Genomic DNA, 14409 nt, shown 5'->3' with positions numbered 1-14409 from the left:
TGGCCGGGCGTCCAGCTTTAGAAAGAGTCTTGGCGTTTCCAAACTTTTTCAATTTAATAATGATGGAGGCCACTGTGTTCTTAGGGACCTTCAATGCTGCAGACATTTTTTTGGTACCCTTCCCCAGATCTATACCTCGACACAATCCTGTTTCGGAACTCTATGAACATTTCCTTTAACATCATGTCTTGGTTTTTGCTCTGATATGCACTGTCAACTGTGGGACCTTATATCAACAGGTGTGTGCCTTTCCAAATCATGTCCAATCAATTGAATTTACCACAGGTGGACTCCAATCAAGTTGTAGGAGCATCTCAAGGATGATCAATGGAAACAGGATGCACCTGAGCTCAATTTCGAGTCTCATAGCAAAGGGTCTGAAGACTTATGTAAATAAGGTATTTCTGTTTTATATTTTTTAATGTGCAAACATTTCTAAAAACCTGTTTTCGCTTTGTCATTATGGGGTATTGTGCGCAGATTGATGAGAAAAAAATCTATGTGATCCATTTTAGAATAAGACTGTAATGTAACAAAATGTTTAAAAAGAGAAGTGGTCTGAATACTTTCCGAATGCACTGTATGGGTTAGGCTACATGAGGTGTGTGACTATAATTAGAAAAAGTCACCAAAAAAAATCATTATTTCTTGTCTTATGCTGGGCATCATTCATAAGAAAATATATAATTCACAAGTGATAGGCTAATATTGTTTACCCATCAGACTATTCTTGATTTAATCTTGTCTTTATGTATTCTAAATAATATATGTTTAAATATAATAATATATGTTTATGTATTCTAAATAATATTATTTTTGATTTCGAGTGGACCATTATCATGCACCTTTCTCGAAACAGTGTCTGGGGGAAAAATACATGTCATCTATGCACTTAAATAGCGAATGGAGAAATCCATAGATTATGGCCTAATGAATTAATTTCAATTGACTGATTTCCTTATATGAACTGTGATTTAGTAAACATTTTGAAATTGTTGCATTTTTACTTTTTAGCCACTTTGCAACTACTTAGCGTGTTATCGAACCCTTCCCCTAATCTTAACCCTTTTAATGGATACTGTGGGATTTTGGCAGTGAGGCCCTTTATCTACTTCCCTGGAGTCAGATGAACTTGTGTCTATGGGTATCTTCTAGTAAATACCTCATTGCCAAAATCCCAAAGTATTCCTTTAACCTAACTCCTAACCTTAATCCTATCCTAACCTAACCCTTAGCCTAGCTAATGTTAGCCAGCTAGCTAATGTTAGCCAGCAAGCTAATGTTAGCCAGCTAGCTAACGTTAGCCACAACAAATTGGAATTAATAAAATGTTGCACATTGGAAACATATTGTACGTTTTGCAAATTTGCAACATATTGTACATTTAGCAAATTCGTAACATATGATACAAATTGTAATTCGTAACATATCGTGCAAAATGGATGATGGACATCCACAAATTAATGCGTACCATATGAAACATAACATATACTAAATGGAGTGTCCTGGATTTACGTAAAGAATAATACGAAATTCTCTGAGACCAGGCTGAGTGATCATGTACCCACTGAAGCCGCCACTTCTTGTTTTTAGCTGATAGGAGTGGAACCAGGTGTGGTCGTCTGTTGCAATAGCCCATCCGTGACAAGTTGTTCCGTTCTGCACACCACTGTTATACTGCACCGTTATTTGCCTGTTTGTGGCTCGCCTGTTAGCTTGCACGATTCTTGCCATTCTCTTTCGACCTCTCATCAACAAGCTGTTCTCGCCCACAGACTGCCGCTGACTGGATGTTTTACTTTTGTCACACCATTCTCGCTAAAACCCTAGACACTGTTGTACACGAAAAGCCCAGGAGGCGGGCCATTTCTGAGATACTGGAACCTGCGCGCCGGGAAGCAACGATCATACCATGCTCAAAGTCTCTTAGGTCACTCGTTTTGCCCGTTCTAACGTTCAATCGAACAGTAACTGAATGCCTCGATGCCTGTCTGCCTGCTTTATATAGCAAGCCACGGCCCTGTGACTCACTGTCTGTTGGAGAGAACCATTTTTGTGAACAGGGTGATGAACCTAATAAACTGTCAACTCAGTGTATGTGATCCTATACAAATGTAAGCAAGGTTTGAAATGATTATGTTTTGGTCAATTATTATATATGTTTGGGCTTCTTGTGGCTAATTTGTAATTATGTTCTGGCCCTTTGACCATCACCTCAAGAAAAAATCAGCCTGTGGCTGTATCCCTGCTGTAGGTATACACCCCATAACAGCTCTTTTATTTGTCGAGTGTTCAAGCAGGAGGAGTTGTATGCCTTCGACTAGATTTTGTGTATAGAGCACACTTCTGGCAAAACAGTATTCAGTTTTTCCTCCAGGTTTTCTTCCGTGTTTTGCAATGTTGCAAACTAACATAAGCAACAACTCTGTGTCCTACCCGGTGACAAACACACAATACGCCTTCTACCGCCATATGGGAGAGGGTTGTTAAAATGTAACATCAAATCAAATTTTGCCGCTGGTAGCCAGCAGACCATGCGAGCCGTTTCGACAAATTCAAAATACTCCGGACCTCCAAAGGAGGCGTGACAACAGCATGATTTGGAGGTATGGCTATGCAAGATTACATTGCCTACTATGTCAATCTGTATAAAATGGGCCATAACTTTAAAATTAGCAGAGATCCTACTCTCAAACTTTGAAATGCCCGTAGAGTATATTATGCTCAATATAATAAAGCATTTGGCTAATCGACAATGGTAGATTTTCAAAATTACTGTATATATTTTTCAATATTTACTAATTCATGTAATTTTTTTGTTGAAATCAAAGTACTACTCATATTACAGAGCAAATCTTCATATGACACAGGTTCTTGCTTTGTAGCACTTACAGATTAAACATTATGGAGTCTTAAAGGAGTCCTGGGTAAGGCCAAAATGTCAACAATATTCCAACTTCAATTAATTATTTCTCAATTATGCCTTTAGATAAAAATGTAAAGTATATGTCAACAATCCTTCCTCAAAATTATGCTTTGGATGAAATTTATTGAAAATCCCCCAAATTAGGGTATTTTTTTGTCCTGGTTTTGTGAGGAATCACCCACAGGCGCATCACTAGGACTGGCTCCTCTATCACACACGCAGAAGGATGTACATACGCAGGCCAGGCAAGCATAGCGATCAATCCTTTGGTGCCGAGTGCTGTGATCTCATTTCCTGCTGACTCTGCTGTACTGACAAACAGCCCTCGGATATCTCTGTCACTGATTGTGGAGGTGTGCGTCTCACTGTCTGAAAATGCATTTTATTAAAAAACTAAAAAACAATCCATCTTCACAATCCTGACTGAGCGATTACTCTGAGCTCTTGTTTATAACTTTTCAGTGTCCCCTGTTCAATAATGTCATGGTAGTTATTACAATTTTATGAAAAATCTATAGAATGGTGCATTATTGAACAGGGAACAGTGAAAAGTTATAAATAACAGCTCAGGGTAATGACTGACACATTTCCAATCAGTCATATTCCCAATATGACTCTTAAATATAATTGTTTTAAATCCCGCAACCCCAAGACAACACACACACTATTTATTTTCATGTTGGTGCGACATATTATGAGCCTTTATGCAGTTTGTTTGACCATTTCACTCTGAACCTTGACCTGCAGGTGCTGACCGTCCTGCAAGAGGTGTTCCCGGCGGTGCAGGCAGCAGAGATGGCTGTGAAGCTGCGCCCCCTGTGGTGGGAGGGCTGGCAGACACTGGGCCGTGCCCAGCTTGGTCTGGGAGAGGTGGACCTGGTCAGTATTACCGCACGCTTGTCATACTATTGTGCCAGCCCTAAACAAACTGTGCTGTCTTGGATATTTTCTTTTCACATGGTCCTTTTGAGCAACTATGGAGGATGTGTAACCAGGCCAGCTTGGTTGTCCCGGGTAGGTTTTGCGCTGTAGTGTGACAAGCATTCAAGTTGTGTTTTATGCACAACTAGGTAGCCTAACTTGAGATCCAGGCGCATAAAAACAAAATATATTAGTGCATAATGCACTTCTCCCTTTGACATCAATGCAAGGTTTAAGTGAACAACTGTGTGTAATGCATCTGTATCTCATGTTAGGTTTCAGTCCACTGTATGGAGGTGAGTCTGCAGAGAAGTGGCCCTAGCTCGTCTGTCATCCCCACATACACTGATGTGCCAGTCATTACCGCGAGCTCCTATTTATAACTGTTCTCTGTTCTCTGTGTAATAAAGTGGCTCTTCTTTTAAATCACATCCAAGTGCCCAGGGCATGGAAGATTACTTAAAGTGCCCAACAGTGCTCACCTGAACCTCTCTGTACAGTGGGTATCATAAGTATTCACCCCCTTGGATTTCTTCACATTTTATTGTTACAAAATGGGATTAAAATGGATTTAATTATCATTTTTTGTCAGTAATCTAAACACCATAGTCTAATGTCAAAGTGGAAGTTCTATCAATTTTTAAAGATGAATGAAAAATGAAAAAGTATTCACACCCCTGAGTTAATACATGTTAGAATCACCTTTGGCAGTGATTACAGCTGTGAGTCTTCATGGGTAAGTCTTTAAGAGCTTTGCACACCTGGATTGTGCAATATTTGCCCATTTCTTCTTTTCAAAATGATTCAAGCTCTGTCAAGGTGTTGGCGATAATGGCAAGACAGCAATTTTCAAGTCTTGCCATGCAGATTTAAGTCAGAACTGTAACTTGGCCACTCAGGAACATCAACTGTCTTCTTGGTAATCAATTCCAATGTTGATTTGGCCTTGTGTTGTAGGTTATTGTCCTGCTGAAAGGTACATTCGTCTCCCAGTGTCTGGTGTAAAGTAGACTGAAGTAGGTTTTCCTGTGGGATTTTGCCTGTGCTTAGTTCCAGACCATTTATTTTTATCCTGAATAACTCCAGAGTATTTGCTGATGTCAAGCATAACCATACCATGAAGCAACCACCACCATGCTTGAAAATAAGGAGGCAGTTACTCAGTGATGTGTTGTTGGATTTCCCCCTAAATATAAGGCTTTGCATTTAGGCCAAACGGTTTATTCCTTTGGCAGTATTACTTTAATATGTTGTTGCATACAGGATTAATGTTTTGGAATATTTTTTTTATTCTGTATATATTTTTTTTCACTCTGTCAATTGTGGAGTCACTACAATGTTGTTGATCCATCCTCAGTTTTCTCCCATCACAGCCATTGAACTCTGTAGCTGTTTTGAAATCACCAATGGTGACATCCCTAAGCACTTTCCTTCCTGTCCTGCAGCTCTGTTCAGAAGGGCGACTGTATCTTTGATGTGTCTAGTTGGTTTAATACATCATCCCCAGCATAATTATTAACTTGACCATGCTTAAAGAGATATTAAATGCCTGATTTGTTATTGTTACCCATCTACCAATCATTGCCCTTCTTTGAGGCTTTCAACAAGCAACCTCTTCTTTATAGTTGAATATGTGCTTGAAATTCAGTACTTGACTGATGTTGTGTGTATGGGGGCCAGAGAAAGGGGTAGTCAGTCATTCAAAAATCATCTCAATCCCTATTGTAATTTATTATGTAATTTGTTCAACCAAATTTGACTCTAGAATTAAGACGCTTTCCTGAAAAAAAGGGAGTGAATACTAATGCAAAGAGGATATTTGAGATATTGAATTTTCTTTTTAGTTTGACATTATGGAGAATTTTGTACCAGTCAAAAAGTTTGGACACACCTACTTATTCAAGGGTATTTCTTTATTTGTACTATTTTCTACATTAGAATACTAGTGAAGACATCAAAACTATGAAATAACACACATGGAATCATGTAGTAACCAAAAAAGTGTTAAACAATTAAAATATATTTGAGATTTGAGATTCTTCAAAGTAGCAACCCTTTGCCTTGATGACAGCTTTGTACACTCTTGGCATTCTCACAACCAGCTTCACATGGAATGCTTTTCCAACAGTCTTTAAGTTCCCACATATGCTGAGCACTTGTTGGCTGCTTTTCCTTCACTCTGCGGTCCAACTCATCCAAAACCATCTCAATTGGATTGAGGTTGGGTGATTGTAGAGGCCAGGTCATCTGATGCAGCACACCATCACTCTCCTTCTTGGTCAAATAGCCCTTACACAGTCTGGAGGTGTGTTGGGTCATTGTCATGTTGAAAAACAAATGATAGTCCCAATAAGCGCAAACCAGATGGGATGGCGTATCACTGCAGAATTCTGTGGTAGCTATGCTAGTTAAGTGTGCCTTGAATTCTAAATATATCACTGACAGTGTCACCAGCAAAGCACCCACATCATCACACCTCTTCCTCCATACTTCATGGTGGGAACAACACATGCGTCTCACAAAGACATGGCACTTGAAACCAAAAATTTCTAATTTAGACTCATCAGACCATAGGACAGATTTCCACCAGTCTAATGTCCATTGCTTGTGTTTCTTGGACCAAGCAAGTCTCTTCTTATTATTGGTGTCCTTTTAGTAGTGGTTTCTTTGCATCAATTCGACCATGAAGGCCTGATTCAGGCAGTCTCCTCTGAACAGTGGATGGTGAGATGTGTATGTTACTTGAACTCTGAAGCATTTATTTGGGCTGCAATTTCTGAAGCTGGTAACTCTCGTGAACGTATCCTCTGCAGCAGAGGTAACTCTGGGTCTTTCTTACTTGCCTTTAAAATTAAAAAACATTGATGTGGCTGACTTGGTTAAACAAATGTGGTTTGTACTGACAATTGAGTTGTGGTCCGAAGTCTGGGTTTAAGGGTCTTTTTTCCAAGCTTAAAAGGATGAACATTAAACATTGGCCAATCTGTCAATCCAGCATGACTTCTGCCGCCCTCAAAACAACTGTAAACTCGGAACTGGGAAATCTGACTTCAAGACAACTGGGAACTCGGGAGAAAAAACCTCCGTCTGGGAAAAGAACGGTCATCCAACTCTGAATTGTAAGTCGGGAACTCTGGCCTCTTTCTAGAATTCCGACCTGAAGATCACTGACGTCATCATGATTCGACTTTGTTTTTTTTTACCCGAGTTCCCAGTTGTCTTGAAAGCACCATAAATCCAGAGAATGCCAGATGACAAAAGTTTGATGACAAAATTTGCCCATGAAGGACCGCCGCGCCACCTTCCTGTTCAAATGAGCACAGCACAAGGTGAGTCCAAAAATGTATTGTATGCTGCTGCATAAATGATGTAAGATGCCAGGGAGATATGTACACTGTAGCTAAGAAAGTAATACTAAGTGTATGTTGTGTACTAAGATGTTAGTAGCCCATGTGCCTCACCCTAATAATGTGGTCCCTTTCCCCTATTAATTTCACCTAGTGTTCTGACTTGGTGGTGCACATGTAGCCTATAGCCTGTTTTAGATTAATGTAATCATTGAATATTGTAAATGCTTTCATTGTCTGCTTATATGCCCCCTGTATTTATCATACAGTTCTAACTTGGTGTGCAGGGAGAATACTGTAAGAACGGCCCATGTTCTAAATTCTGTCGCTGTACATTTCAAAAGTGCCGAACATATAGTTATATTGACTACATCTGTCCTACCTCGCTCATTAATGTCTCAATCGGAATTACGGATTGCATCTTATCCGCTCGCCGTACCCTTATGCTGTAGTTTGTACATCTCAATTGTCAGTAGAAACAACATTTGTTTAAGCAAGTCAGCCATATCAGCTATGTGTTTGTAAAAGGAAATACATTAGGCTGAATGAACCATTTTGCTCCCAGACAAAGCTGCGCTGATAGCCAGGTGTAGCAGTGGTACGGTGTTGGTACTGCTGTTGGGACTCTGCTGTTAAGAATGCTTTATGTAGGCCCTAACAGTTTGTGGGCAGCATTTGTCACCATTTATAGTGTAATTAATCTATAGTTTAGTGTTGTGTAGTGGCTTTTCTGGAATGCATCTTAAAAAAAAAAAAAAAGTGTTTAGTTTGCCCCATCAAGATTTGCATGCTAAAATTGCCCCTGTATCTGTATGAAAACTGGTTGGATCACAGTTAGACTACACCTCTGCTGTTTAGAGATGAGAGAAAAAAAACACCTTTCTGAACTCAGAAACCCTATTGCTAATGGCACTGTGTACATCTCTCTGTCTCTAATGTCCCAGGGCAACAGAACTGTCAGAAGTGTACCCAAAACAACAATGGGAAGTGTTGAAAATTGCCTGAGCTGAAGCTCGCCAAATATATATACACACTTCCAATACATATAATGGATAGGTATTAGGAGGAGAGGAGAAAGTGCCTGTCTATTTTAAGAGGGGCTTGTTCAGTCGAGTTTCAGGACATTGTGTGCATCGACTTGTTTGAGTAGTGCCATGTTTGCACATGGACTGGCGCAGTGATCTCCTGCATCACATATTCAAGTCTCCTGTTTGTTTTTTCATGTTTGCTTTTCTCTCTCTCTCTCTTTTCTTATCTACCTTTCAGTTTTCTCTTAGTCTGTATCCCTCAGTTTTTTTCTGGCATTTATCTTTCCTTTTCTCTCTCTTTACCTAGTGCCCGGAATTGACTCTTAACGGCATGCGTGCTATAATTAGGTGTCTAACGGTTCACTAAACCAGCAGTGGCGACGTACTCTCTCTAATCCGCTGGGAAACAAACATATTCCCAAACTGGAGATTTTAAACGATGATGGAGAATCCTCTTGGTTTATCGACCCCACCACTCGCCATCGTACAGAACTTGTTCCTGGCCGCGCCTCAAAAAGGACATGTTTGAAATGTGGCAATTGAGACTTGAATTTCGAATACAACGTGCGCATAGGCTCTAGTTGTTTTAACGGAATAGCATCACATTTTTTTTCCCCAGCTCAGATTTACTCAAGTCATACAATACAGCGTAGGCATAGCCTAGTGTTTTAAAAATGTTATTTTATGTATTCATTCGGGTTCACAGAGCAGACCGACCCTAGATCCCCATACTGAACGGTTCAGTATGAACACATCTACTGTTGCACCCCTAACTCTAATAATGCTATAATAGTGCTGTAATAATAAATCATCCAATTTTTAGAGGGTTATAACAAAAGCAGGCCCTTAGAACTAAGGGACGGTTTTGTCATTTGGTTGGGGAATTATTGTGGTAATAAACTAAGGAGCACAGAGGACCTAATTCCACCCTTGACGGAACTATGCTTTTGAAAGAGTTGTTCGAATACAAACCATTTATCATACGAGTCTTGACTTGCCTGAGTTAATTTGTCAAAACTCTGGTTCTTCTTGGCAGTTTCACTTGACTTGGCCTTTATGGTATTTTTGTTTGCATACCTGTGACAGTTGGGGAAACCAAACCAGTCTCTTTCAGGAATGTTGGCCTAAAAAGAGCTGAGGTTTCCTTTATTAGAGAGTGGCAGAAAGTTGCAAGTCCCATCCATTTAACATACGGATACAGACCATAAAAGTCAGGGTGTCGTTGTGGAGCCCTGTAATGGTGTCTTGTAAAATCACTTCACCACTGTGAATCACATCGTGGTCTTGTTTGGACCCTCAGGAATATAAGAGGGGAAATGATCTATGCTCCTTTTTTTTTTTTTTTACTCCCTTTTTACTTTTCATTAAATGCTTCCCTGTTTGAGTCTGTTGGCCAGGCACTGGCAAAGGTCTTCTTTCCCATGGATGGAACGTGATCCTGGGGCTCAGTGTGAGTGGCATGCTGCCTTCATCATGGAGCCCAGGAAAGATACTGGGGAAGTGGTAGCGAGAAAGGGAGCAGGAGACTGAGACAGAGAGAGAGTAGGAGAGAGCAGGAGAGAAAGGGAAGAGTGCATGACAGATTGGCTTCACAACATATGGGAACAGGAATCTATAACTAGGGCCTAGGGTTTTCCCTGGTGGAAATACCCATGGGACAGTTACCTAATTATCAAATTAAATAAAGTTGTATATATCTTGTCTCATTAATCTACTGCTGTGAAAAGCTTTTAGGCTGGGAGGAGGAGGTGCCCAGCCCCCATCTTGGAACTCATCACCATAACAAAAAGTCTGTTGTTAATGAGTTTGGTCGGAGATAGCTAGAAGGGATTCAGCAATGCATTTCTAATGGTAGGCTATTCAACTCGTTTCATTCACGATCAGCTGTAATTTTCGAACTCATAGATATCATCACTTAGTGGTAGATTGTTTGACTTATTAAGCCCCGTTACTGTGCGAAGTAGGATTTCTTCTCCTCTGTTAGACGATAATGTGTAAATCGATGTACTTCTGCCTGGTCAGATGAATGATGGAGACTGGAATAACGACGCAGTAAATCTCTATACTGAAACGAATGTGACGGGGAGAAGTGTTGTGCTTGACGTAGCTGATGTACTGATAGACTACAGCTACATTGTTGACATACTCATGCTTCGTCGCGTCATCAAATTAGAGGAAATGATAGAGAGGAAATGCATATACTGTACGCCAGACTTGCATACGGATCACTTTAACAGTTCCGTCTTCACAAATCATGTGATTCCTTTGATTTTTAGTTGTGCACCATTTTTGACAGGATGTGGTACAACGGTTATTTACTGTATACCGTCTGGTAGAGTGATCTTTGATTTGCAATATGAACCAGCAACGTATGACTTTCCCTATAGTAGTGGAGCTGCCTCTCAGCAGGCATTGTGATCAACCACACCCAATGCTCCTTTAACTCTTAAATCAGTTGATTTAGGTCTGCTCTAACAGTTGAATAAATAGGTATTAGATTTCAAAGCATAGCCCTGAATCTTTCCCGGCCCTTTTGAAAATATAAAGGTATGTTAGAGACTTTCCCTTAACAAAATATCCTTGATTCCTATTTCAAGACACCTGCACCCCATTCCCAGTGAAAGGGACAGATGGCCATTCACCAGCAATGTACATAGAAACAGGACCCCTAGCGACAACCAAAGCTATTTTTTTTTTTTTTACTCATTAAGATTCTTCAATTGAAACAATTGAAACTTGACATCTAGAGTTGACCGATTTTTTTACGATCGTATCGTCTATCGGCGATGCTCGACAGCCATTGTCGATGGTGACGACATCGTAATGTGACAGACGATGGTTTAGCTTAATTGAACATGACTGGCACCAGGCATGTCATGCGACGTCTCGCAGGGCAGCACACAAGTGACATTACGAGTAATTTGCCTGTTCATAATTGCTATAGCCTATATAAATAATATGTTATATAGCCTACAGAATGCAAGGGAGGAATGTAGACCAGACACAGCTGAGAATTCCACCAAAGCTGTGAACAATATCCAGTCACAAAGTATTGTTGATCTCTCTTTCTTTTTGTCAGATGCATGGGAATTAGGCTATATCCTAAAAATTATAAGCAATGTTTTTTAATATATATATATGTATATAACGGACACTATCTCGTCTAGCTGTTTAAAAAAAAAACATGGCCTATATTCCATTCTCTCTCCATAATGGGAGAGAAACATTTGGCCTATCAAGAGTGTAGGCTTATAGAAAAATCACATGACAAGTTTAATCAAGTTTAAGCTTATTAAGAAAGACGTGATCCGTGCGGGTTGAGAAAATCCCTCCATGCGAGGTTGAAAACCAAATGGCCAATAACCTATCCTCCACTAGGCCAATCATAAAAGCTTTAAGACGAGCTAAAGTTATTAACAGTAGCTTATTTCGCAAATATTCTAGCCTACGAAGGTGTTGTCCTTGTGGCTTTCAGAAATAACAAGAATGAAGGTCTATAGTCTAAGTTTAGGCATAGGTTTTTCTCAATCACAGCTTTATGAGAGAGAGAAACAATATTATTTTTCTATTATTTTGAGGCAAATTAAGCATTTATTATCCAGTTCTGAAGACGGTAGACTGCTTCTATCCAGCTCATGAAGTAGGCCTATATCCTAGCTCACTAAGACAGCGCGTTCCTCCTCAGACAGTCACTGCTCCATCATGTGCGCCACACACAGACCGACACAGGCACACAAAAAACTGTTCTGCTCCTCCACCAGAAAGGAATATTTGCCGTTGCCTGCACTTAGCCTCGGCCCAGGCTTTCAACATCTTTCGTCATGATTCATCCGCGCTATAGCCCAACTGTCATTTTAGCAATTATGTATTACTTATTTTGGAGGGTGGCCAATAAGGTCGATAGCATCGTATATCATGATGTTTTATGGGTACATAATCACGATAAGACAAAGGTTGGCATTGCCCAACCCTACTTGAAACATTTGCTTTCAAAGCCATTCATCTTCCCCATGAAATGTTTCTTTCATTACCAGTCATTTGTGTTGTGTTACTTTTATTGACTTAAAATGATGTTAACAGAAAGGAAGTCTTCGATCCTATCCACAGGCGGTGAGGTCTTTCCAGGTGGGGCTCCACCTGTGTCCGTCAGAGCGCCCCCTCTGGTCGGAGGACCTGGCGTGGGCACGGAGGCTGCAGCAGCAAAGACTGGCGGCTCGGGACCGGACCCAGCGGGAGGAGACGGCCCAGCGGGAGGTCCTGAACGCTCCAGAGCTCCAACGGGACTATGACTTTGAGTCCGATGAGGTGGCGGCGGCCTGTGCCACCACGGCCGAGAGACAACGACGCTATGAGGATCTGAAGAGGACGGCGGTGGTGGTCGACGCTGAGGGGAACGCAAGGGAGGTAACCGCTGAGGAGGAGGGGTCGGGGGTCTCACACCCTCGTCATCACAATATCAGTTGGTCAAAGCACGGGGGCTATGAGATGTTTCTAAGAACTTAAGGGCTGAAATGTGTCTCATGAAATGGGTATTTTTGTTTTGTTTTTATCGAGTTTTTCATCTGTTGTCTTGTGCCTGTCGTTATTATGTTTTGTTGTAGTATACAAGAGACTGTGGGTGGCGGCAGTAGATTTAATCAAGTCAATAATGTTTGTTTTAGTGTATTATGTATACAGTTAGGTCCAAGATGATTGGCACCCTTGATAAAGATTAGCAAAATACACTGTATATTTAAAAAAAGACTGCCCTGGCAGAGGCAACGGGGTCTTTGTCTAAAACGTCCTGGGGCCTCATTTACGGTATCAACCATGTGAACATTTCTCACTAAATTCTGGTATGTGTGGAGATTCTAGAATTTGAATGCGCATCAAATTAGTGGGATTTATCAAACTGTCACTGGAACATATGCACATGTTTTCATTGATAAATCAGAGCAGTGCAATAGTTGTGTGCTTGTGAGAAAGTGTTACAACCCCGCCTGTAAAACGCCCTCCATCACCTTTTTATGGTACCAAAAACAAACACATTTGCTCCGCGATTTGGAGATGTTGGAACTGGGCCATGGTAGTTTCTAAAAGAAAGTGCAATGGGAAATGTGATCACATTTCTTTAGAGGTGCGGGAAGAATGTTTTAATCTTTTGCAGTGACTTTTTCAAACCCCCCCAAAAAACGCATGATGCCTGTAGCGAGTGCCAAACACTCGCTGCGCATTCTGTAAGATGAATTGTCCTTTCGAACAAGTAAATGCTACAGCCGACATGCAAAGGACACATTGTTGTTCAATATTTTGTTTATCAATACATGATTGTGTACCAGCCTTGGTATAGGCTCTGAGAATAAATAGTAGGGATGTAACGATTCACCGATTAGGCATCAGTTCCCGGTTCAAATGTTTAAGATATAAGTGTGTCTGTCTGAGGAACCCCAAACCTCATATTTTGTGACAACTGCTCTTCTCCTTCAGTGTCGAACTAAGCATGTAATTGTGTCGACAGTCATTGATCTACAAGTCATTTTGCATGCGGAACAACCTCAGGCAATATCAATAGCCTAGTCAAACTGCGCTAGGTAGGGTCTTTTCCTGATCTGGAACATCTGTGTGACACCTTCAACATTCAACTGTTTGTAAAATGGTTTGTGCAACATTAGGCTTTATTAGTAAATTTTTTATGAAATGCGCTGTTGAAATTGTGTTTTACCGGAATAAAAGTAGCCTAAGCTACTGCTGGAGACAACTCTTCTGGCTATACATAATTTGTTTACAACATATTTTGATTAGGACTACGTTATAGTTCAAGCTGCAATATGTAGAGTGCCTTCAGAGAGTATTCATACCCCTTGAGTTATTCTACATTTTGTTTGTTTCTGCCTGAATTCAAAATGGATGCAATAAAAAAAAGAAATGCGCCCATCTGCACACAATACTCCATAATGACAAAGTGAAAACATGTTTTTAGAAATCGAATTTACATAAGCAGTCACACCCCTAGGTCAATACTTTGTAGAAACACCTTTGGTGGCGATTACAGCTTTGAGTCGTCTTGGGTATGTCTGTATCAGCTTTGCACATCTGGATTTAGGGATTTTCTCCCATTTCTTCCTTGCAGATTCTCTTAAGCTCTGTTAAATAAGATGGGGAGCAGTGATGAAGAGCAATCTTCAAGTCTTTCCACAGATTTTCAATG

General features: G+C 40.5%; 1 pseudogene; it reads left to right on the top strand.

Annotated features, from left to right (window-relative positions):
- The window catches only part of LOC120021807, a 50076-nt pseudogene extending 36031 nt beyond the window's left edge, over positions 1 to 14045 (top strand).
- Positions 14046 to 14409: the final 364 nt, after the last annotated feature.

Source organism: Salvelinus namaycush, chromosome 26, assembly GCF_016432855.1.
Source record: "Salvelinus namaycush isolate Seneca chromosome 26, SaNama_1.0, whole genome shotgun sequence".
Classification (NCBI taxonomy): domain Eukaryota; kingdom Metazoa; phylum Chordata; class Actinopteri; order Salmoniformes; family Salmonidae; genus Salvelinus; species Salvelinus namaycush.
This window is presented reverse-complemented; position numbering and strand designations above follow the sequence as displayed.